The 27,052-nt window shown below is 38.6% G+C and overlaps 1 protein-coding gene across 1 annotated transcript in view; it reads left to right on the forward strand.

The window, feature by feature from the left end:
- Positions 1-21,735, forward strand: part of LOC122812201 (transforming growth factor beta receptor type 3-like) — a 715,443-nt gene extending 693,708 nt beyond the window's left edge. Inside the window, exon 14 of the mRNA XM_044084533.1 lies at positions 19,234-21,735. The gene's annotated coding sequence lies outside the window, so the exon portion shown is untranslated. The remainder of the gene's footprint in view (positions 1-19,233) is intronic.
- The last annotated feature ends 5,317 nt before the right edge of the window (positions 21,736-27,052 follow it).

Below are 27,052 nucleotides of genomic sequence, written 5' to 3' on the forward strand. Positions count from 1 at the left end.
AGTTACTATGCCCTAAAAACTTACTTACAGCAAGGCAAGTGCAGAAGGCGATGAGTGGATGTTCTTGTTAGGTCAAAGACAAAATACAAAATGCACAGTCTCTCTCTCTCTCTCTCTCTCTCTGAGACAGTTCTTAAAATAATATCAAATATTACTGCTGGGTTAGCTTGGAAGACATCACTTTTTGTCACCTGAATTTTAGTTCCCAAGCTAAAGCCCCTTTGTCAGAAACTAACAGGATTTAACATCTTTGTGTGAAAATACATATCTCTCGGATGTTTGAAGACCCTGGGAGTCATAAAACAATAAAACACTTCTGCATCTCAAACCTAGTAATTACCTCTCTTCCAAGACAATACAAAAACTTCTAGCTCTAGACATTGTGTCTGCTACTGAAGAGAAAATGAGAGATAACTTTTATAGCACAATCATAAAACAATTTAATTTCAACTTATTTTCTTGAAGTTTTGCAAGTTAACCCTCTATGTTCTAGTTTTTACCATTAAAACATATACATTAGCACAATTACAATAGTTTATATACCTTTCTACTCTAAGCCGGCAGGGCATGCTGTGGTTACATTTTAGCTCAGTCCTTTACAACTTTACATACACTTTTGTATGAATCATATCAATATTCACAAATTACATAGAATTATTTACAAAATTCCAGATAGCTGGGTTGGCAGTATTTCCTTTTGTGACAGTGGCTTAAACCAAAATTACTGAATAATGAGTGCCCTTGTTCAAGTCTATTATAAGTACTAAGTGCTTTGATTCAGTGTTTCCTAATTTGAATTATGTAACTGTTTAACTGTAATTGTTTTACTTAGATGTAAGGTTTATTGCTGTTGCCTTATGTTTTAGCTGTCTGATCATATAAGCCAAGTTGACAAGCACAATTACCTCTTTAGATTAAATTTCTTGTAGAATTTGACTATGTATTTTAGATCTTTTCAGCAGTCATCTCAAGAAGTATGTACCTACAATTTCTCACTGTGGCCTTTAGAGGGCACTTTTTTTACAAGTGAGAATGTACTGTATGTCTCATTATTTGCAACTTAAAGTGAACAGTCACATCTTCTTGCTGCTGGTGTTTAGTAGTCACATCTTGGGTTACTTCCTTAGTAGTGTTAAGTTTTATTACTTTTGGCTTTGACATGGTACCTAATTTTTTTTCTTCACTTTACTGGAGTCTTTCTAATAATATACCCAGTGACAGATGTCCAGCAAGTGCTGTTGTGGTCATCGGTTCCTCCTATGGATTGCCACCTTAAATGTTTGTTTTGTTTCAGAGCCAAGCACAATATAGATAAGTAAGAGCACTGTGCAGTAGCAATTTTTAATGATAAAACATAACCCCTCTCTCCCCCAAAAGGACCAATCACTATAGCAGTAGATTGCCAGGCACCCAGTATTACTGCTGCACAGGTTAAAACAGCACTGTCCAAGGCCAAGAATACAGCTTCTATGGGACCTGACAGTATCCCTGGTTGTGTTCTGCATGAACTACAGCATGAACTGGCACCTCACCTGTGTGCCCTGTTCAGTCACAGCATCATCTCAGGCTTTGTCCCTACCAAATGGCACACTGCTACAGTCATCCCCCTCCACAAAGGAGGAGCGACTACAGACCCTGGAACTATCGCCCCATTAGCCTGATGAGTCTGATATGCAAAGGTATGGAACACATCATCATGGACCTAATAAACAAGGATACATGGAATCTCCAAACTCTGGATCCTACACAGTTTGGTTTTCTGAAGGGTAGATCATGCCTGCTCAACTTGGTTGACTTCTTTGAGTCAGTCACCAGAGCTGTGGATGAAGGCAAGGTTGTTCATACAGCTTACCTTGATCTGGCCAAGGACTTTGATACCATTCCCCACTCAGGAATCATAGAAAAACTTAACAAGCTAGGCATCAACCCCTATATCACTAGGTGGGTTGCAAACTGGCTCAAAGATAGAATCCACAGTGTGAAAGTAGCTGACTTCAAGTCAGACTGTCAACCAGTCATGCGTGGTGTCCCACAGGGTTCAGTCCTGGGTCCTCTCCTGTTTGGTATCTACTTTTCTGAAGTCCAGGCCAGCACGAAGGGACTCTGGCTGACAAAGTTCACAGACGATTACAAGTTGGGAGCTATTATTAACTCCCCAAGTAATGCTGACATCCTACAGAATGGCCTCACTGAACCAACGACTGGTGTCAGAACCACGGCCTTAAGCTCAATGCCAAAAAATGTGACGTCATCTCACTTGGGAAAAACCTGGTTCCCTTGAATTACCACATCGATAGTAGTCCACTGAACACAGAAGGTGTTATAGGAGATCTAGGAACAAAGGTTGACAGCAACTTCTCTTTTGACCACAACATTGCCACTGTGGTCAGAAAGTCCTTCAATGTAGCACATTTCATTACTAAGGGGTTTGCATCCAGGAAGAAAGAGGTCAGTATTTCCCTCTACTCTTCCCTCATTAGGCCAATCATCGAGTACAATGCCCCATTTGGCATGTACCTCACTAGACACCTGCAACAACTGGAGGCCACAAAAGTACCTCACAAAGAGGATCCTAGGCCTTAAACACCTGTCCTATATTGACAGACTCAAAAAACTCCAACTTTCTCTGTCTCATATCGCCTACTTAGAGGCGATCTCTGCTTGACTTACAAAGCCATGTCTGACCCAGCTGTGTTAGAAATGTTATATCTAAAGAAATCCCAATCCCTCCACACCACACACTCCAGAGAGCTCAACCTTTTTACTACAATCAACAGAACATGCTGGAGGGGCAGGTTCATAACCAAGAGACTGCCCATGCTATGGAATAGACTTCCCATACATGTCAAGCAGAGCACCTCAATGGCCCTCTTCAAGAGAAATCTTGATGAGTGGATGGGAAATAGAAAATTCACCTCAGGGATCACTCCAGTGGCTCTACTCGACAGAAGCACTAGGAACTAAGGTTGGGTGGCACGATGCCCAGGTGCTAGGCTTGTAAAGGCTCCAGGGCCATTAGCCTAGTACACACCTATGAACCTATGAACCTATTAGCCAGGAGAGTTGGAATTTGCTGGATTCGGTAGCAAAAAATATTGTTCTTTCTTATGGTACTTCATTCTTTTCTTTTTCTACAAATTCAGGTTAAAAAGTACAAAAAAAAAGAATTTTATTAAGGAAAAAAATAAAGAGACATCTTTCTAAAACAGCAACGAATAATTGAACGACACAGCCTATAGTGGATAACATTTAGAGATTGACATTGGTAACTAAACAAGCAGGATTATTCAGTTGAATATGACCCCATCATTCCACATTTTGTGGTGATGAGGTCAGGTAATTATTGGTGTTTCTCTTTCATATTACTGTGGATACCAATCTTTATGGTAGGGTGTTGGCACTTAAATGGGGAAGAGATCATCCAGATGTGGTTGAGAAATATAAGTTCAGATTTATGAATGGCTTGGAATGATCATTGGAAATTCTTGAAATTTTTTTAGAAAGGTTAGAACAGGATTTATTTCAGATAGTGAGTGTGAGGGTGTTTAATATCCTTTTGCGCAGACTTCTATTTCGGGTGCTTGAGGAAATGGGGGTTGGGCTAATTGGCAGCACTGTATAATGTTTCAAGGCTGGGAGCAAAGGTTAATGATGATTTTACGAAATGGTGAAGGTTGAGAGAGGGAACAGACAGGGGTTACCACTGTCATCATTTTTAGTTTGGGTTGTAATAAGGTGAAGTCACTGAATGAGAAAGGAGGGATGAAAGTGTTTAATAACATGAATTCATTATGCATGTTGCTGTTGCAAGGTGATATCATCAAAGGGCTGCTGGGTGTTTTAGAGATATTTATGGATTCCAGAAAGGAATTAGTACTGCCACTTAAATCAAAGACGTCGGTTATGCTGTAGGGGGGGGAGATAAAGTTGGAAGTGATGAGGAAACAAAATAGTTGGGGTTAAAGGTGTAGGCAGTGCTTAGAGGCACTTAAAATATTTAGGAAGAGAGGGAGAGAGACTGACAGACAGTTGAACATTTGGCCAAATGAGTATGGAAGATATGCTCCTAGACATATCCCTACTTTACTAGTGGATAAGGTGATAAGGAAAACTCAAAAGGTCTGTGACAGGATCATGTAGATCAGAAAAGGGATGAGAACTGGAAGGGTTAGGATGAGGGCATGTAGAACAGTAGGGGCTGGAGTATACCAGATGATAGGATATATACTGGGCAGTTAATTTTGGGGAAGAGATTAGAATGCGTGTGGGTCCACTGTCTAACTGGACAGTATGAAAGAAAGAGGAAGAGGAGGGAAGGAAAAGAAGGAGAGAAAGAAAGATATTTCAGTTATCAAGGAAGAAACCTAAACAAATGATGAGGGGCAAAGTTAAATTATCAGGAAAGGTTTAACTTGTGGAGGGACTAGGTCAAGCCGTGAAAGGCAAAGGAGAATGTCCAGTGGAGGAAGTGGTAAAAGGAAAACAGGTCCGCTGATGTAATGTGCATGTCTGTGGTAAGAGAGGGAATGGGTTTCAAGAGGCACTGGAAAGGTTTAGGCTTGAGGCAGAGGAGAAAGGGGTTTTGGATACTAAATAAGCTTGATTGGGATGTGACATTCTGAAGGTTTATTTTACTGACAATAGGATGTTGGAGTACCATACTAAGGAATGGGAGACAAGGTGAAAATACGTATGATTCTGACACTTGTATCTGCATGTCATTAGTTCATGGCTGACCTGCTCACTGCCACTTGATCAAAATGGCAAGCACCCAACCTCCCCCACTACCTTGCTCCTACTGAATGAATACATAAACTGCTCACAACCCTAACTCTAAATATAAATGTTCCACCTGGTCTCTAACTCAAACCACAAACCTCACTTCCTAATCCTAAACACATACACGGCACCTTAAACCTAAAGCCTCCAATCACTCCCTAAACCTAAACCTCATTGCCTCCTAAACCTAAAACTCTTTGTTTCTCCTTAAACCTAATCCCAAAGCCTGTTCCTTAACCCTAACCCCAAAACACCCTATTGCCACCGAAATCTAATCCCAGACTCCACTACCTCAACATAAACCTCCCTTAGTCACTCATTAAACTTAACATTTCCTGTCACTCCCTAAACCTAATCTCAATCTCATTGCCTGAATTTAACCCTAATACTTCCAGTCAGTTCATAAACCTAACTGTTAAACTCCCACTCACTGCCACTCACTCATCATGGCTGCTGGACTTCCTTATTCAAACCTGACTGTGGGTTCATGCTACAGCCCCACTCTTTCCAATGTTTGCCACACATAACTTGCTTGATCTCAGTTATACAGCTGAGGTGCAGCCCAAGCAAGCTGCCAGACACACACGTTCCAGACTTTAAGACTGTGGTCTGTGAACAGCCAGATACACTCTGTGTGTGTGTGTGTGTGTGTGTGTGTGTGTGTGTGTGTGTGTGTGTGTGTGTGTGTGTGTGTGTGTGTGTGTGTGTGTATATATATATATATATATATATATATATATATATATATTTAGGGTTACATTCATTTTATTGATCCTGCTTTAGTTGAAATATAGTTTGTATCATTAGAATGAAAATTATTTGGTTGAAGGCTGCAAAGTGTGAGACTATCTGCAGGGTGATGTTTTTCTTAGTGCAGCCAAACTCATGTGCTTGTTCCATTCAGTTACACGAGCTGTTCCTGTGTGGCTGCACTCCATTCACGAACACTGACAATTTCTGTGTGGAGTTTGTTTTTGCCAGTATTTGCAAACCAATTTTTGTATTATTTGGAGTTATTGCTGGCAGCTTTGAAAGATGTTTTTTGTTGAGATTGGCAATCAGCAGAGTAACTGAAATTTTCCTTTGCTCCAGTACTGAGTGATCTTGGAATTGGTATATATAAGTACCAGGATGTGTGGGGGTGCAGGGAGGGGGGCTTGCAAAAGCACTGTTTTAGCTGTTTTTATATTTTGTTTTAATGGTTTGGTGAGTTTGATGAAACTCCGTGTGTACAAGAATTTTTGCTTCAGTGTATCAATTGTTGATGCAGTGTCTCTAGAACAACTGGTATACATCCATACTGCTTTATTAGCACACACGCACACATGCACACACACACACACACACACACACACACACACACACACACACACACACACACACACACACACACACGCGCAAATATGTATCTATATCTATATTTATTTATATATATATATATATATATATATATATATATATATATATATATATTTATGCTGGAAGGCAATCTGGGTGACTTTAAATATCATCATTACTCTTTTTTATTATTATTATTTTATAATTTGGTGGATATCTGAAAGTAGGTCTTGTGAATCTTCTCAGCTGCAATGTTTCATACTTTGCTGCAGCTGAATGATACTTAATAAAAAAATATTTTAACACAGGATAAGGTCAGGTTTGCTGGTTTGGAAGCCAGACAATATAAAATGTCACTTGCATTCTTAATAAAAATGGAAAGTAGCTAGAAGTAACTTTTATTCTTAATAAAAATAATAAAAAATGCTCAGAGTTATTTCTGTCTTTAATCTAGTGAATTTAAAATGAACAGCACTCATGTCCAGAAACTTAAAATAAATAATAATTGAATAAGTCTTTTCATTAGTTTCTACTCTACAGTCATTTTCTCAAAAGAGTTCAAGCTATCAATAGCATTTGTTGAATGATAGTTGGAATATTTAATATAGAAATTGATGGAAACCTGATTTCCTAGTGTTGGCTAAGCTGGTTAACTCCTGGCAAAGATGCCCGAATAAACTTGCTCAATGACAGTGAAAAGTACATTCAGCTGTTTTGATGTGTCCTAAGAATGCAAGTGCCATCAAGTTTTATGCCCAAATCATTAAACTCAAGTTGTCCAGCTAGGCACTTGGAAAACTTCAAGTGTAGACATTCCAGAAGAATAAAATAATGAGCAAGTTGCAGAGAGATTACTACACAACCCAAGGTCTAACTTTTTTTATTTTCAGATGAGAAGCTAAACTAAGACCTGGTTTATCTGTTGTAATGGTAGATGAAGTGGACATCAAAGATCATAGCATATTTCTGAAAAAGGATAGGGAATTTCTCTGCTTTCCAGCCAGGTTTGGTCCTGCCAATAAACATATATTTTTTAACATCAAAGTCTGACCAGTACCACATGAGATTCACCTGAACTCCCTCCCACAGCTAGAAAATGCTGATCTTTCCTTTTTGAAAAAGGAATTAAATAAAAAAGTAATCGATTAGGGGATTAATGATTCTCTTCACCATTAATTCAGCATAGTGCAAGTGGATTACCTATTCATAGGTTCGTTGGTGTGTACTAGGCTAATGGTCCCTGGGGCCTTTACAAGCCTAGCCGTAGGATTACCCTGGCATCGTGCCACCTGACCTTAGTTCCCAGTGCCTCTGCTGAGTAGAGCCACTGGAGTTATACCCGGGGTGAATTTTCTATTTTCCATCCATGCATCAAGATTTCTCTTGAAGAGAGTCAGCGAGGTTCTCTGCTTGACATGTATGGGAAGTCTATTCCATAGCATGGGCAGCCTCTGGGATACAAACCTGTCCCTCCAGTACATTCTGTGGATTGTGGTAATGAGGTTGAGGTCTCTGGAGTGTGTGGTGTGGAGGGATTGGGATTTTTTTAGATGTAACATTTCTAACAGAGCTGGGTCAAGCAGAGATCGCCTCTAAGTAGGAGATATGAGACAGAGAATAGTTGGAGTTTTTTGAGTCTGTCCATATAGGACAAGTGTTTAAGGCCTAGGATCCTCTTTGTGAGGTACTTGTGCGGCCTCTCCAGTTGTTGCAGGTGTCTCATGAGGTACATGCCAAATGGGGCAATGTACTCGATGATTGGCCTAATGAGAGAAGAGTAGAGGGAGACAATGACCTCTTTCTTCTTGCATGCAAAACCCTTAGTAATGAGATGTGCCAAACAGAAGGACTTTCTGACCACAGTGGCAATGTGGTGATCAAAAGAGAGGTTGCTGTCAACCTGTGTTCCCAGATCTCTTATAACGCCTTCTGTGTTCAGTGGACTACCATCCATGATGTAATTCATGGGAACCAGGTTTTTCCCAAAGGGGATGACAGCACATTTTTTGGCATTGAGCTTAAGGCCACGGTTCTGACACCAGTCAGTTCAATGAGGCCATTCTGTAGGATGTCAACATCACTTGGGGAGTTAACAATAGCTCCCAACTTGAAATCGTCTGTGAACTTTGTCAGCCAAAGTCCCTTTATGTTAGCCTGGATGTCAGAGAAGTAGATACCAACCAGGAGAGGACCCAGGACTGAACCCTGTGGGACTTCACTCATGACTAGTTGGCTTTCTGACTTGGAGTCAGCTACTTTCACACTGTGGGTTCTATCTGTGAGCCAGTTTGCAACCCATCTAGTGATATAGGGGTTGATGCCTAGCTTAGTGAGTTTTTCTATGATTCCTGAGTGGGGAATGGTATCAAAGGCCTTGGCCAGATCAAGGTAGGCTGTATGAACCACCTTGCCTTCATCCACAGCTCTGGTGACTGATTGAAAGAAGTCGACCAAGTTGAGCAGGCATGATCTACCCTTCACAAAACCAGACTGTGTGAGATCTAGAGTTTGAAGATTCCCTATATTCTTGTTTATTAGGTCCATGATGATATGTTCCATAGCTTTGCATATCGGACTCGTCAGGCTAATGGGGTGATAGTTCCCAGGGTCTGTAGTCACTCCTCCTTTGTGGAGAGGGATGACTGTAGCAGTGTACCATTCGGTAGATACAAAGCCTGAAATAAGGCTGTGATTGAACAGGGCACACAAGTGAGGTGCCAGTTCACTCTGTAGTTCATGCAGAACACAGCCAGGGATATTTTCAGGTCCCATAGATGCTGTATTCTTGGCCTTGAACAGTGCTGTTTTAACCTGTGCAGCAGTAATACTGGGTGCATGGCAATTTACTGGTATTGTGATTGGTCCTTTGGGGGGGGGGGTAAAATTGGCACTGAATCTGTCGGTCAGTATATTGGCAATATCTGTTGGCTCAGTATGCTCAGAGCATATCTGGGTATTGCCATGGAGATTCTTTGCATAACTATAGAAGGCCTTGTGGTTGTCTTTACTATCTGCTGCAATACTGTTTTCATAGCTAGCTCTAGAGGATTTGATGAGGGATCTGAATTTTTTTGTTGAGACTGATAAGGGAGTTTTTCCAGTCTTGGGACTTCACCTTATTCCGCATCATTTTCCTTTTTGTGTTGTAGAGTTTGTTTATGGCAGGGGACCACCAGATTGGCTTCCTTTTTTGGAGTAGAGCGCCTTGGTTCTATTGAGTATGGCGAGATCCATGCATTTGTGTACGTGTTCGTACAGTACATTTTTGTATGATTCAGTGGTCATGCAACTATTATCCATTTGCAAGGGTGCTGTGAAGTTAGCCACCTCTGTTTTTAGGAGCCCAAAGTAAGCTTTAGAGAAGTTTTTCATGGTGGTTACTTTTGCCGGGGTGGGGGGTGAATTTCTAAGGCGATTAGTTTGTGGTCGGATCTGACCAAGGAGGAGCTGACTATTGGTGTAGAGCAATGGTTGCCCATGTTAGTAATGACCAGGTCAAGGATGTTGCAACCTCTAGTGGGAGTAAGAATGAGCTTGTCCAGGGCATTGGAATTAATGAACTCCAGGAAACGTTGGGCAAGTGTATTGGTACATGAGTAGTTTTCCCAGTTAATGGAGGGGTTGTTGAAGTCGCCTAGTATGAGAGTGTTAGGTTGGACCCTAATATTCTCCAGGGTGCTTAAGAACATGGAGTGTGAGTCTTGGGACATGGTTGGGGACCTATAGCAGGCTACAACCTGAATCACTGTCTTACCCATTGCTAGCTGCACCTGAAGTATCTCTGAACCATTATGTTGGATTACCAGTCTAGAGGTGTGTGCATCCTTTATGAATATGGAAACACCACCACCTTTGGAGCTTTGGTACAAGTTCTGGGGCTGAAAGGTGTTGAAAGAGTTATAGCCTGGCAGTGTAGGGCTGCTTTCTGCTGCCTTGAACCAGGTCTCTGTTACAGCACAAATGTTGATGTTCTTCATTTTAAGGAGTGCTTCAAGCAAATACATTTTGAGATTTAGATGTCTAGTGTTGAGCAGCATGACCCTCAGACTACATTTGTTTGTAGCTGTTACAGTGGTAATTTGGTCTTTGTAACCAAAGCATTTTAATGTTTTTTTGTGTGGTATAAGCTGTAGGAAGTTGCTTGCTACAAGTGTAGCAAGCAGTTTGTTACAGTTTAAAAGAAAAGAAGAAAGACTTTTTTCCTGAAGTAAGTATCATTTTTTCTGCTCCTCAACTTGAAGTTGAGGGCAGTGCAATATTAGGGAGCAGTACAGGGTGCTGGAATTGTTAACTACAGCTCTGGTTTGGTGTGAATGATATGTATGTATATATGTATGTATGTATGTTGGTCTTGTAATAAATGTCCACTTTCTTTGTGTGATTTAGTTATATATTTTTTTAATTTAATTTGGGGTATTCCAATATTTTATGAAGTGGAACAGACGGTGTAGAGTGGGTAAGTCTTGACAAAGTCTTTGACTATGAGTATTGATGGGAAGATATATTTTATGCAATGTAATTTCCCAATGTTGTATTTAGTGTTTGCTTGTTTGCTTGCTATCGGTTTTTGGAAAAAGCTTGTCAGTGACAATTAATTGTACTGTCTGCAAGAAATGCCATGGTTGTCCTAGGAAGAATGTTTGATGTTGATGACTGCTATTTTACTAAAGTAATCCTACAGGATGAGACAGATACCTACCTTATCCTCACACCATGGAGATTACTTTGACATGTCCCACATTAGACATCTACCCCCTTCTCTTTTATCTGTTTAATCTCACATCTCAGCAGCTTCTTACCCACTGACTTCCATGTTAGCCCAAACATGGGCCAATTTACAGCATGAAGCCCATCTCTCAGGCTACACAGGATATCCTTCAAACTTTAGTCTTCAGGGACAAACCATCTAATTTATCTAGTGTTTGCTAACTTTTTAATTCCATTTTGATGTTGCTGATCCCTGGGTACTTACACAGTGTGAAATACTACATGTAGCCTTTTATTTCTGACAAAGCTTTAATAAAAGTTAACATTTTGAATCGAGGCTATACTATTTTTTCCTCCTACACCACATGTATAATTTCATCCAGTGTATGTCCAAATTCACAGGCAAAGTATATAACTGACCCACCCATCTTTACTCGAGTGATGTAAGCTTAACTCTAACATTTCCCTGCGCCAATACCAACCCTCCACCTTACCTTAAGAAAAAAACATTTTTCTCTAATAGCAGTATTCAAGAGAAACGTGTCTGGTATTACTACAAGTGGTTTTGTGTTTTGGTTAGCTACACTGATCAGAAAAAGAGAGCATTTTTCTTTTTCAGTCAAACTAATTTGAGAGTCTAGTTAGTGGCATTTTTGACCTGCTGTGATGGATGAAAGTGGTGTTGATCTTTCTGCGGGTCAATGTACTGAAAGATCAAAGTGCAAAACATCGATCACAGTACATCCTTTGAAGCACCAAAACTTAACAGATTAAAAGAGGCACAATCTGTCCTTCTCCATTCTGTTATCCCACCAGTAACATTGCTATACTTCGTGAGAGTAATTGTAGTGTTAGGGAAAGGTTTTTCCTAAGGTCAGGTGTAGAATTGGTGTTAAGGGCAGTGGCAGGGTTAGGATTAGAGTTAGCAGGTATTTGTAAGGTGGGCTTGGGGGCTTCATCTACTAGATGTCCCTTGTAAGTGCCCATAGGTCTTTATATATCTGGTCAAAGACTATCTTCTTAAGGAAATCTAGTGCACCTGCTACCTTGACAATGGTTAACACCAGGTAATTCAAGCTATCAGTACTTGATGTATTAATATGTTTGCATCTGAATCCTTACATGTCGTTCTAAATATTTATTATTACTATCCTCTCTATTTCTTCCTTCCCATAACTCACTTAATTGCTCTGTATTGTACAATTACCATCTGAAGATAACCCAATGTGTTATGTAAATTCATTCAAATGTTTTATTGTAAATTTCTTTGCTATGCTTTTTCTTCAATGTTATAATGCCTCTTACTATATAATACTGTGGAGCTTTATCATTCATCTTCAGTTTTATAAATTTCCTTGCGTACTTGTATTACGGAGCTTTTCTCCCCGGGCCTCCTCTGAAAAAGGGCTTTTGCTCAGATGGACTATCATGGTTAACAAATGTCAAATAAATAAATAAATAAATGCTAAATGATATGATGTTTCCCAGTTGCATACAGTACATATAAATAACTCTCTCTTATAACTCTTTGTTTTTTTTTTACCAAGAAGCACACAAATCAGCAAACTATATCCAAAATAGAAGCAGGCTCAACACCCAATATATCACAGCAACCAGTTTATTTGTTTTAGCACTTTTGTCGGCCTTAAGCCTCAGACTTCATCAGAAACACATTTAATGAACTTTGTAGAAGCTTAAATACCTTTCACCTTATCACATGATAGCCACTCCCCTTAATAAATGAATATAAATACAGTAGTAGTGATGTTATGTTCTGTTATAAAAAACCTCCCTACTGACAAAACAACATGTTATTACATTAATATTAAAGTAGTGGTACATGGTACCCAAAATTAAAACCCATCCGAATAAATGACCTGAATGAATGAATACATTAATTATAAATAAAAATGTAAATGTAAATAGTAACATCAACTGCTTTTAAAACCTTGAAAAATGTACAAAATTTGATGAAAAACTACTACACTTAGGAATGACAATGAATAGATAAATAAATACATACATAATATATCTAAATTCCCTAAAGGACAGCACATCTAAGTTACAAATAACAAAATTCCATTCTTGTTGAAATATGAAGTCATTAATATTGCTGGTTAATTAGGGAAAATAAAAATAAAATAATATTTACATGGTCACATATGAAACTCCGATTTTAATTTAAGGTAACTAGAAATAGACAAGGTCTCATTGAGACCTGCGTTGGTTGTGGCATTAACCTGAAGTTGCCATACCAACTCCCTATATTCCAACCACATATCTCTTGGCCCTTCCCTCATGTCTTTATCAACAATCTGTTCCAAGCCTGAAAATCTAAAAAAAGTGTCCTCTACATTCGAACACATGCCTGGCCAAGGCATTGGTCAAATTGACTTTTTGTATATCATACATATGCTGATATATCCGCTTATAAAGAGAACTTTTTGTTTTACCAATGTAGAACCTAGCACATTGTTGGCAAATAGCTATATACACTAAACATTTGGTCGAACAATTAAACTTTTGTGTCAATTTAACTTCTCTATAACCTTCAATATGAACTGCATTTGTTTCCATGATGTGGCAGCATTGGGGACAGTGCCCACATTTTCTCTTACGACCTCCCCCACCTTGATACGTGTTCCTTTACAGAATATTTTTAATATTCTAACTTCTTTTGTAGACCACTGTTGGCTTGTGTCCCATTTTTTTCCTTATGTTCATCACTGTCCATTAAAATACACCAATTATTGTTTATGACCTCCTTAATGTCTCTAAAAATGAGACTAAACATTAAGATCATGGCCCGGCTAAAGCCCATGTCAGTAACCGTGGGGTCCCGGTTACTGACACCACTATCATATTATGTGTACCTGTCGTTTGTATATTAGTTCCCAATAACAGAACAAAGTACCCATCAATTCTTTTCTTAATAACTTCCTAACTTATGGGTTCAATAAATACTTCTGGGTACCCCCTTCTTGATGACATGGCCTTCAATATCTCAATTTACTCAATAAATTGTCCAAAATTACTGACCATCCTTACTAACCTCAAACACTGCCCCTTCACCAGTGCTTTCTTCTGGTGAAGGGGATGACACCTGCCAAAATGTAAAAAGGAGTTAGAGAAGGTGGGTTTTCTGTAAATGGTCATGTTAAAACATTTGTTAACATCATCCTAAATCATAAAACCACTGCGTACCTATATCGTTGGGGATGACGGTAAATAAATCCTTGACATCAATTGTAACTAAAATCAGATGTTCACAATACCAGTTATCCTTTATTTTACTCAAATAGTTCCATGAGTCTTTAAGGACATGCTGATGTTTCTGCAACACATTTTTTAAATGGAAATCAACAAACTTAGCCAGGTTAAATATTTTAGAAGCCTTGGTGTCAACAATGGGCCTCAAGGGGGGGGGGGGGGTCAACAATATTCTTGTGGATTTTTGAGATACCGAAAATGGTCGGTATCCGAGGTGATTTCTGTTGTAAAACATTTAATTCATTAATGGTGACCTGACTATCAATAAGCAAATCATTCAACGTGATGTCAATGTTTCTATAGGCTAAATTAAGTTCATTAAGTGATGTTTGTTCATAGCTTTCACTGTACAAATGTGTCAACATTTTCTCCATGTACACCCTTTGCTCCATTACCATAATGCCCCCTCCCTTGTCAGGTTTCATCACCCTAATGTTCTTATTGTCACTAATGTATTTAAGTAAGTCACTTTCTCCTCTTGCAATATTAGTACTGTAATTGTGTTTTTTACATTTAATGAGTTTTCTAATTTGGTGGACACAAAGGTTTTCAAAAACCTGTAGCGTGGGATGCAAGGGGGGGGGGGTTAAAAGTACTATGTTTTTTACATTGAATCAAATGAGCAGAACCTAACTCATTGTCAAAATACACTTTAAGATTAAGTTTTCTCACAAAGGTTTTCTGCTCCAATAGCATAGTTTCCACAGAAGGCATTCTTGAAGGAACAAAATTGAGCCCTTTTTGAAATAATTCAATCCATTTTGCATCAACATCGGCATCACTTAAATTAAATATTTTAAAATCACCATCCCTGTTAGTAACAATGTGGGCTAACATTTGGGTATCAAAGTCATTCACCACCTGTTGTTCACCCCCCTCCTCCATCCCCGGTAGGGACGACCCCTGTTGGAGAATGAATTCCTGTAGTTCCCATTGCTCTCCACCTCCCTGTTCTGAGTGAATTGGCTCGTATGATTCTGGAGGCATTCTGACTTCCTCAGGGGAACCTCTAAAGGGACTGTAGCATCAGAATTAACATTGTCAGCTTCTCCCCTAAAATCTTGGTTGGCATATTCATCTTCAAGTAAATTGTCCCTTACATTCCCCTGTTGTACTCTATTAAACCCACTAGGTAGGGGATACGCCTTCCCAGCGTCATATTCTTTCCTATCCCTGTCCAACTTTTTACTTTTTTTATTTACCAAATCCTCTACATATTTATCAACATTAACAAAAATTGCCCTATATTTATCCATTTTAAATGGAAAACACCAATCATTCCTAAGCGTTACATCACAGTCATCAATAGTTTTCTTAAGTAAAGTCAATTTCCTGTCATTGTTTTTTTTGCTAATATATTTGTACTAGATAACTCTTGTATATTGCCAATGTACTAGTACTTGGACTTTGTATGCTATGACTTGTTCTACCTACCCAGTAAATAAATAAATAATACAACTCCACTATGGAACATAGGCTTTTTCAAATGAATCTCTCATCACATTGATTGGGAACAATGCTGTGGTATGAAGAAACCATCCATTCATTTGCTGCACACATAGTCTGGCAGTTGATTGAATGTCGCCACTTCTAATTGATGTGCATGTTTCAGTCTTCACTTGTGGAGGCTTTATTGTGATGTGGTATATTGTATGGTCGTGTGTATGACTTTATAAAAATCTTCTGTGACTGCATGGTATTTAGCTGATGTTGCTGGGCACTTTATATAATTCCCAGCTTCATGACTCATGAAGGCTGGAAATTGCTTATGTCTGTGAGAAGCTGTGACATTAGAATGCTCTAGATGCAAATATGCCCAGCAATAGGCAAGCATTTGTTTCTAGAGGGATAGGGTTTCCAGGTACCTGTGTGTACTTGTGTGGTGCACAATTCATACACAGCCACCTCTTATTATGTGTCCGTTCAGTACCTATCAATAATGTCCTTGCCAGAGACAGCTGGTCTAACAGTAGCCACTGACAATTCCTAGCAGAGTGCCTACTTGCTGCAGGGCATGTAGCAGTTGGTAACAGCTCATGTGCCATCAACATACTTGGCGAAATCGTGGCTTCTGCCATGAAGAGATGCATATTTTTATATCCGTGTCTCAGTCTACTTGAATACATTGTGTCTGTTGACAGTTGGCTGCCAGTGTTTGCTTCTGGCTTATATAGATGATGTGAAGGGCCACTGTTTTACAGAAGCATGAGTAGTCCACAAGGTACTGCAGTGTGCTAGCACCTTTCTTAAACTACACACTTCACCTTCAGCAGCATACAATAATGTATTGCCACTCTCTGGCCGCACCTTACCAAAGCATAAACTACTTTGGAATCCAGCCCATGACGGTGTTAGGGCAGGTACTGAAAGCCTTGTTTAGTGGATCACTAGTTACTGGACCAGCTTCAGGGACTGAAGGATGGATAGCATGTCTCTTCATGGGAGGAATTTCAGGAAAGGGCTATTGACCTGGGCTCAATGGAAATAATAATAAACATAATGGAATCATGTTTTATCATGTTAACAATATTCCGGGGTGGGTGCTTAGGGACTGTGCTGACCAGTTAACTACTGTTCTCACCGACATATTCAACATCTCTCTGCATCAAGCCACAGTACCCAAGTGCTTCAGCCCAAGACGTCTCCACCCTCAAGCCTGAATGACTACTGGCCAGTAGCTCTCACCACCACTGTAATGAAGTGCTTTTGAGAGATTGGTCAAAGAATACTTAACATAAAGTCTTCCTGCAACACTGGAAGCACTCCAATTTGCTTATAGATCCAATCACTCTACAGCAGATGCCATCTCACTGGCACTTCACTCATCCTTGGCACACCTGGAGAAGAAAAACTGCTATGTCTGCATGTTATTTATTGACTTCAGCTCGGCCTTCAACATGGTCATCCCCCAACATGTGATTGAGAAACTGGTCCATCTTAGTGTTAGCACTCCTTTATGCAACTGGATTCCAGACTTTCTTATTGACAGACCACAAAAGGTATGTGTAGGCAACAACACCTCAATGAGCATCACACTGAACACTGGAATACCTCAAGGATGTGTTCTGAGTCCCCTGCTGTTCACCATGCTTACTCATGACTGCATCGCTAGATACAACACAAACCACATTATTAAGTTTGCTACAGTACTAGGTTTCATCAGCAATGGTGACAAAAAAGACTGCAGAGAGGAGGTGAACTAACTGATTGTCTGGAGTGATAACAACACCCTGGATCTCAATGTGAATAAAACAAAGGAGATAATAGTAGTCTTCAGGAAGAGACACAAGGCTCATTTTCCACTCACAATCAAAGGAAAAACAGTAGAAAGGGTGAAGAGCACCAACTTCTCAGTGTGCATATCACTGAAGACTTGTCTTGGTCAATAAACACTAATCACATTGTCAAGAAGGTGCAACTGCATCTACACTTTCTAAGAAGGTTGAGAATAGCAAAATTACCACCTTCATCTCTCATAGTCTTCTATAGGGGTACCATTGAAAACATCCAGACTAGTAATCTCATGGTGTGGTATGTAAACTGCATGGTTTTAGATTGCAAATCTCTCCAGAGGGTGGTGAAAATGGCAGAGACAATTATCATGTCCACACTCCTAGCTATCCAGGACTTGCACTCTGCTTGGTGCCCAGCAGAGCCATGAAGATAGTTAAAGACTGCACTCACCCTGCCCATGGTCTGTTCTCATGTTTGTCTTCAAGCAGGAGATACCGTAGCTTACGTTGCAAAACCATCAGATTTAATAGAAGCTTTTTTCCACAAGCCATCAGACATCTGAACTCCAGTAATGACATACACCATACTAGCCATGGAGGTCTGGAGTTATAGCACTGAAGTAATTCACAAACATATGCAATAACTATATGAAAGTGCAATCTTATACCTTATGTGCAATATTAACAATGCCAAGTCAACATTCTGTGCAATATACCAAGTTAACATTCCGTGCAATATGAAATCTGTCTGATTTTGATATGTGCAATATATTATCTGTGCAATATTTTGGGTAGTGACGAAGACATGTAAGTGGAATAGTCTTGGAGCATGCCATTGTACTTGTTACTGCACTGCATAAATGTCTTACTGTTGTTATTGTTGGATTAGCTTTAGTATATGTGTTATTGTATTAATATCAGTATATGTTGTATGCACATTGAGTTCAAAGTAATGCAATTTCATTCAGTTGCTCTGTTGTGCAGTCTGAATGGCAATAAAGTTCACTTTGACTTTTAAAACAGAATACAGAAAAGCACAGTGTTCTGAAACAACAGATTCACACTAAGAAAAATTCCATCCATCATAAAAAATGTGTGTGTGTGTGTGTGTGTGTGTGTGTGTGTGTGTGTGTGTGTGTGTGTGTGTGTGTGTGTGTGTGTGTGTGTGTTTGTGTTGGATGGGGTATGAGCAGTGAACATGATGTACAATGCACAAAACACTGTGCAGAACTAGAGGGCAACAAATGGGGGAATACTGCCTTACTTTATTGGCAAAGCCATAGCTGGATGCTATAGCATCAGAGTGCACCTACCTGATCTATCACCCCTCTCCTCAATTCTAGATTGCGAAGTATAAAAATGGCCTCTGAGCTCAATAGAATAAGAAAGGTTCTTCTTCTGTCTAAACAATTGTAGCAAGCTGCTAGTTACAAATTTACCAAGTAGCTTGCTATATTCTAAATAGCACTCAGAGCACTGAAGGAATACCAACATTCAGTTGCACCAGCTTTGCATGTATTCTTTACTGAATACATTCATTTATGCAGTGCACTGAGTGCTTTAGGAGGGGTGAGAAAACAAGTTTAAAAGAGCATGCATTTTGTCGCAGCTCTGATACTATGGAAAGAAATCCAGACTGCTGCTCAATTCTGATGCCAGAATGTATATGGAAATTACATAATTAGTTAGAGTCAAGAAAAGGTCATGCAGCATGTAATGTTGGTTCCAAATCTGTAGATTTGTTAGGGAAAACAGAAAAGGTGGGCCATTGGACTTTGTTTCTGTGCTTCTGTGCGAATAAATGTCATCTGATAATGATGGTCATGTCTTGTATTGACAAAAAGTCACACTGATCCACTTAATAAATGGCTTATTCTTTTCTCTTTTTCTTCTTTTATTTTTCCAGGAAAACAGATTATTGTGGAATAATAGAAAGATTACTGCTGCATCTCTGAGAAATGTGAATAGTACTGCAGTAACTGTTTTGATGTTTGGACTGTACTACAGTGACAAAACTTGGATCTGAAGAAATCTACACAACTAGCTGGGGTTCAGTATAGTGTATCTTATTGTGGACTACTTAGCAGTTTTCACTGTTGATTGCTTACAGATGATGATTTTGCATGTGTAGTGAAATACATCAGAATGTGTGGAATTTGCCCTTCCTGTTTTTAAAATCACACTTAAGCCTCTGCCATATCAGTAGACCGATAAACCACTCAGTGTTCATGACCAGTACATTAATCAAAGTACAAGGATTTCTCTTTATATTGCTCCGTTTTGAAATCATCTTCCATTTGTGCTTCCCTGTTCAACGCTTATACATGTATACTACTTTATTTCCTTGTTTTCCTTGGGTTCTAATAGTACGTTCTACAAGACAAACATCACAAGATGTCCTCCATGCCTGCAAGCCCACATTGTTTCCTAATGATCTCTAGCAAAAACTTGATCACAAAAATGTGCTTTCTGACCAAGAATTTTAATCTTATTTATTATGTAAAACATAAACGTAAAAAAGTTAAGAAGTATTACATTGTATGCAGAGCTAGTAAAAAAATGTGTGCTTTGTTTACAAGCAAAGGTAGTAACATACCAAGAAAGGAGTCCCTTCCCTCATGTAATAAGGAATTACAGTAGCTTTTTAGGCCTATATTTGCCTTCATGGGTAAACAGCTGCATACTCTGCAACTTTAATAACTGTGATTTCCATAGAACCTCCCCCCCCCCCCCCCATGGTAAAAGCAGCAGAGGAGTGCCCATTCTCAAGCCCCATGAACATACTTCTTAATTATTGGACCTTCCACATGACAGCATGAGTCTACCATCTGTTAGGCAGCCTTTTATAGAGTTATCAACCTTCTTATCTGCATGGATTGTGTAGGTGTTGTAAGAATGAATATGAGACCATGTATTACTCAGTGCTCTGTACACCCTCATGCTCCTTGTCCATCTAGTTATGATAATCCCAACCAATCAAATTGGGACGGCAAGCACATTGCTAACAGAGTCCTTGTGCATGCATGCAATTATGCAAGAAAGGCAATCCAAGGCAGGTGGACGAAGCTTGGTTAAACACAAGTCAAACAATCCAAGTAACAGAATAACCAGTCAACACGGTTGAATCCAATGAAGTAGCAGTTCCAAAGTTTAATTAAGCAGCATAAAGGTTAAATAAAACAGCATAAAAACATCCAAGAAAAAGACAAGCCCTTTCACACCTATCCAGGTGCTTCTTCAGATCTAAAATGCTGCTTAAATATGTGCAGTTTCAGATCTACCTCTTAAGGTCATATGACCTAAGCAGTGGTCTTAAAGGAACATAGTAATTTAGACCCTTCCCTCTGTCACTTTCTAATTCTAAAATCCATTTAGTTTCAATGCATTCTGTTTTAGTGCTGACATCACCACCTCTAATGCAGACATTAAAAGGTTGTAGCACAATAAATTTAAACCTATGGGTACTTCCAGCGACTAAAATATGTTTTGACAGTGCATTTGTTTTTATCTTTTCTAGACACATCATAAATGTGTTCACGTACATGGTTTTTCAAAGCTCTGTTAGTTTTACCAACATAAAAGCTTTAACAAACAGTGCAGCTAGCTAAATAAACAAGATTACAGCTGTTACAATCTGCAAAGAAATTGAATTTATAAACCTGCTGACTCTCAGGATGCTCAAATCAGTCAGTAGTTTCAATAAACTGACACATATTACAGTCTCTACAAGGATTAGTTCCTGTTTTATTAGTAATCCTTGATTTCTTCTGAATAGGTTTAAAACACAGCATTTTTCCTGAAAGAAGTATTGTTCTTAAAACAAAACTTAGGAACCTCACATAAAATAGTTTTGTTACTATCATCACATGTAAGGACATGCCAGTGTTTTTTTAATAATTTCACAGACAGAGCTAATATCATTTGAGAAGGTAATGCTCATTCTCAGTGCGTCTCCTTGTGACACCCTAGAACTCTTAGCCTCTGGGTCTTGATAAGAGAAATATGGTATGGCCTGGACATTCCTATTAGATAGAACCCCTTGTTACGCTACATCTATTTCATGCTGTCGGTAGCCTCTATTAGTAAAATCATTTGCCAGCTCATCAGAAGCAGATATCATACATTCATCATCTGCATTGAGGCTGGCATACCTATACAACTATCCTTTCAAAATATTCCTGGGAATATGTTGTGGGTGCATACACTGCCAATGTAAAATACTGCATTTTTACAAGATTTTTTGTAAACTTGAGTGTCTAAACCATTCAGTTTCTTGGTGATTTTAACATCTAAAAACTCAATATTCTCAGCAGAGAACTTGGCTTAGCTCTGTTTTTTCTGTAGATGGCCCACCTTTGTTGAGAGGGATAACTGTTGCTGTTCTACATTCATGAGGCATAAAGCCTGTTTGGAGGCTGCAGTTAAATAGCAATTCCAGAGGGCCTGATAGGTCATGTTTCATGCTATTTAGAAGGAGTACTGGGATATTGTCTGGGCCCATTGATGCAGTGTTCTTGGCCTTAGAGACAGCATTAAGAACCTGTTTCCTAGTGATAGCAGGGGAGTTATATTTGATGATATTTCCTGAATGAAGGTTGAGGGGCAGAGAGGGCTAAAGTTGTAGCTGAATTTATCAGCCAGCAGGTTTGCTGAATCTTCTTTCTCAGTATAGGTGGCTCCATTTACATAGAGCTCTGCACACAATTGTGTATTGTCTTTGAGGTTGCAGACATAGCTAAAGAATGACTTGTGGTTGCCCTTGGCCTGGGAGGTTAAAATTACCTCAGATTTGGCTTTGGTAGACTTCATTTGTCCTCTAAGTTGTTTAGTTTGCTGAGTGTTTTTATCTTGCTAGGTGCTGCACCTCCTAATTTTTGCCATGATGTTCTTCCTTCTGTTATATATAGCCTGTTGATTTTTTGAGTCCACATGGTGTCTTGTTTCTGAGTTAATTATGTACTTCTTCGTGGTGGGTACAGCTGCCTCTGTGCAGCTCTTAACATGCTGGTAGAGGATTTATGTGAACAGTTCTGCATAGGCAACAGTGTCCTCATGGTTTATGGGGGCTTGACATTTTGCCAAGTTATCACTTAATAGCAGGAAGCTAGCCTTAGAGTAGTTCATACTTCTCAAACTCTTAGAGCTAGAAATCTGGACAAAGCCATAAATAATGGGGGGCAAAATCTGAAAAATAGGGACAATTTTTAAATACTGCTCTTAAAAAATTACAAAGTTGATAGAATAACAGGTTTTGCATCAGCATGAATTTTCTGAAGGGTATGAAGTCCATAACTCAAATGCCTGTTATTATTTTCTGACATCAGTCTTCAATGATTTGCTAGAAAACCACAATTTTGAGAAAAATGGACCAAAAATATGAGGCAAAAATCAGGACATTCTGCAAAAATATGAGCGGTATGTAGCTCCTGAATATTCTAGAGTTAGCTGAGAGTCCAGGTTTTATTTTTGCTTGAAAGGAGACCATTTTGTGGTCTGACCTTACCAGGGAAGATATTAAACTAGGAGGTGTACAGCACTCTCCCATATTAGTGAGGACCAGATCCAGTATGGTTGCACCCCTAGTTGGTGTACTGACAATCTGGTCCAGTGATTTGTGTTTACAAAATCCAGGAATTTCTGTGCCTGTATGTTTGGTGTCATATAGGATTCCCAGTAAATATTGGGCTAATGAAAGTCACCCATGAATATGGTATGGGTTGGATGGTGAGTGTTTCCAATAAGTTTAAATACGTGATATAGGTTTCCTGGGTTATGGAGGAGGACCTACAGCTTGCAAGGAAGTGGTATTGGATTTTGCCTATGGTAATTTGAACATGGAGAAGCTCAAGTGCATTGTTCTGTTAGACTAGTCTTGAGGTGTATTTATTTTTAATGTAAATTGAGACCCTTCCACCTTTAGACCCTGTCTGTGTAGTAGCTGGTCTAAATGTGTGGAAGGCGTTATAACCTTGTACTGTCAGTGTGCTCTCTGGGGCATTAACCCATGTCTCAATGACTGCACAGATGTCAGCATTCTCTAGAATGAAGAGAGTTTCTAGGAAGTGGAGTTTTTTGTTTAGACTCCTAGCACTGAGCAGTAATGCAGTGTTATTGTGTGTATGTGAGTAACACACACAATTGCATTCTCAGAAGTGTTGCTTATCCATATAATGGGACAGTAAGGTGCTCTGTATCATGGAGTTCAACAAATTTAGCATTGTGTGCTTTACCTTCATTGATGACTTGGAATCCATTTACTTGGCTACAGGGCTAAACCAGTATAATTTGCATCTTTCGTAGCTGGGGGAAGGATCATTTGTGATTTCTGTAGGGATTTAATTACCAAATACATGAAATGGCTAAGAGTTAAATCTCAATAAAGCATACAGGAAATTCTCCTTTTCCTGCTCAACACATTGGAGCAATCAGCAAGCTAAACTATAACAGTATGAACATGTATAAAAAGTTGTGTTTAATATGAGCAATGGGAAAATATAATATGCACATAGACAAGGTGAAAAGGGAAGTCACTAGAAAAAACATAATGTAATAAATACCAGTCCCTATGTCTGAGTAAACACTAGCGTGAACTAATGGCATTAACAGAAGAATCACATCTTGATGTTTTGGCAGTAACCAGAACATGATACACAGAAAACCATAAATAGGATCTAGAAATTACTGGGGTGAAGACTTTACAGGTCTTCTTTATGGTTTGGATTTCTGTGTTGTTCCAGTTTAATTCTCTTCTTTACATTGCACTATTTATGGTTTATTTATTTGAAGTTTAATGTCTGGGGTAATAGACTAGTCCCAAAGGCCCCACCTCAGACATTGCCCTGAAAATACAGAAGTGTCACTGCAGAAAATGAAGGAGAGAAAATATGCTAGCTTTAGACTGTTGCAATTTATGATAGACAGTGTCCTTAAAATGCCAGCAAAAGTCTGAGAATATCTATTATGTACTTACAAGACTTGCATCATTGTTAATTGCAGATGACATTGTCCTGTTGGTCCTCTTGGTGTAAAAATATATAAATAATCTCAATGCCACCTGACACAATGCAATAGATGCAATCCTAACTAGTATCTCTTGTCTCCTTGACTACAGCTAATCCTATTTCAGTACACATATTACTGGTACCCCAAATGGTCATCTACATAGAATCCATTCCTAATCCTTCTTCTACTTCACAATTCTTTTCTTATAAGAAAATATAAGGATATCTCAAATCAGTATACTATAGGTTTAGCTCTAACTTTTGCAACTTGCATCCCAAAAAAACTCTATTAAAGTGCTTCCTAGATCTCCATACCTTTAGCACTCATACTTAGGATATTACTTACTAAAGGGACAATTCTACCTATCCTCAAGCAGGCTCTAATTAAATCCCTTTTAAGGTGTCACATGCTAAGACATCCACTGACTGTCCACCAACTACGAAATTTTATCGTTTGGCAAAAAACTTCAAGAATGTACTTATGAATAAATATTTAACTATATCCAAAAATATGAATTATTATCTGACAGTTTTTATCCAAAATACAGTACTCAGACTGCAGTCTTCTCTTTAAACTCACACATTTGCTCAAATATTAGTGAGCTTCTGACTGGAACAGTTTTACTTGATTTAAAATAAACTTTTGATACTGCTAGGTATAATCTTCTTTGATTTAGAAACTGCTTATCTAATAGAACACTCACTATTAGTGGTCAAACATTTTATTCATTTATAGGTTCTATTCGTTCTTCCATGTTCCATGGGGTTATGTACTTGGCACACACTTTTCATTCTCCCATGGACCTGCAATCATTGAAGAATTACAATTTATGCAGATGACATACTATTCACAGTAGCTCATAAGTCAGCTCAACAGCAATCTACAATGTTGCAAAATAATTTCTCTTGAATTTGGAATTGGCTCTTCAATAATAAATTAACTATTAACACCAGCAGATCTTCAGTCATTACTTTTGAGACAGTAAAGACTGCCTAATATTAGAACGCCATCTTACTAGGGCCTTGCTCCTTATCAACACACATCAATAAGTATCAAGGTCTTCTTTGGCACAACAACTAACCTTTCACGATCATGCTGAGTTAAATACATCTAACGTTTTACAGCTTAAAGTAGCCTACAATATTTCATATCTACTTACAACTGAAACTTGGTATGCAGTTGCTATCAATATTTTAATCTGTAAACTTGAATGTTCTTTACCTGTCATTACCATCTCTCAAGACAAAACTCTTCTTTATTACAAACCACTGAAAATAAGATTCTTAGATTTATCTACCTTGCTAGTTGAAATAAACACCATTATATCTCTATTCATAATGTAACATGGCTTTCCACCACTGCCAGATCTACCTACCTGCTCAATACTTGTACCTTAAAGCTTCTTAAAGAAAGGTATTGCCCACCTCTGGCAAATAAACCAACAGTGCTTAGTCCCTCAGAACTAAAACTTATTTCAAACTAAACTTATGCTGATTCTCATTAGTTGTTTGTTAATTATCATTTTGCAAACTTGCTAGTGCCTCGTGGAATAATCTACCTGATTATATCACTGTGTTAGTTAATCTCAATCAGTAAAAAAAAGTTTAAGTCACGTTTAGCCCAAGAACACAAGTGTGCTTGCTTTAGGGATATTGCATAACAAAAATAAACTAGAAAACCAAAGGATAAAAAGGTCACACAGACAAACCATTTAGTAAAACCTACAAGAAAGACCTAGCCAAGCTAGAGTCTTCTCCATTGGAGGCACAGCTCTCTACCTTCCATCTTCAAAATGTGGAACACTAAACCACATAATGTGGAACAAATGAGCAAAATGTGGAACATGTACTAACAGCTTACTAACAGCTTCAACTAGGAAGGTCATAGGATGGTCAAAATATGCTGGTTTTACTTATAAAAAAAATCTTTAAATTAATCAATATGATTCATTTCTATTTACCATGGATGTCAGTTTAAAAAATTCCTAACACTGAATGAGTGACAGACCCTTTCAGTGTGGAACTTCAAGGAACATTAACTTTTTAAGACTCCAAATGAAGTACGTTTCTCATAATGAGGTACACTTGAGAGGTATGATTGAAGGACCACAAGCAACCTTTGCTTTCTGTGTTGTAAATCAATTAGTCAACCTGCATTTTTGAAGCACAGTCACATCACTATGTACCCTATCTAAATAATATTGTCTCTACAAGCTGTTTTATAAAACTATGTCATATTTTGTATATACTGCTTTTGATCTCTATAAATTGTACATATTGTTTATGGTTCCACTTTTTTTGTTCTAGTACTTGTCAGTTAAAATTGCAACCGATTGTTTTATCATGGTTATGTCTAGAATTGTATAACTGTATAATTCTGTGTTTTTTGTGAGTTCTGCATGGCTTGGGTTATGGCCTAAAAGAATCTTTAACAGCCCATTCAACTGGTTAAGAAACAATAAATAAAAAATAAAACAAAAATGGTAGAGTCCATTATTTCAAATGAAAACCGAAGCAACTTCATTGCAACCATATCTAAGAGTAAGAGCAGTCCTGACATTACAAGTGACGGAATGTATACAGTTTGCATTGTAGCCTATTGAGAAAATATTGTCTGATACTCTCTTAAAAAGAAAGAGATAAAGAATATCAAACCTAGAAGCTGGCTACTGGAGGAGAAGTAGGAGATCACTAGCATAATCTACATGCCTTTGCTGGACCAGA

This window comes from Protopterus annectens, chromosome 9.part0 (assembly GCF_019279795.1).
Source record: "Protopterus annectens isolate FY-2018-M chromosome 9.part0, PAN1.0, whole genome shotgun sequence".
Taxonomy (NCBI): Eukaryota; Metazoa; Chordata; order Ceratodontiformes; family Protopteridae; genus Protopterus; species Protopterus annectens.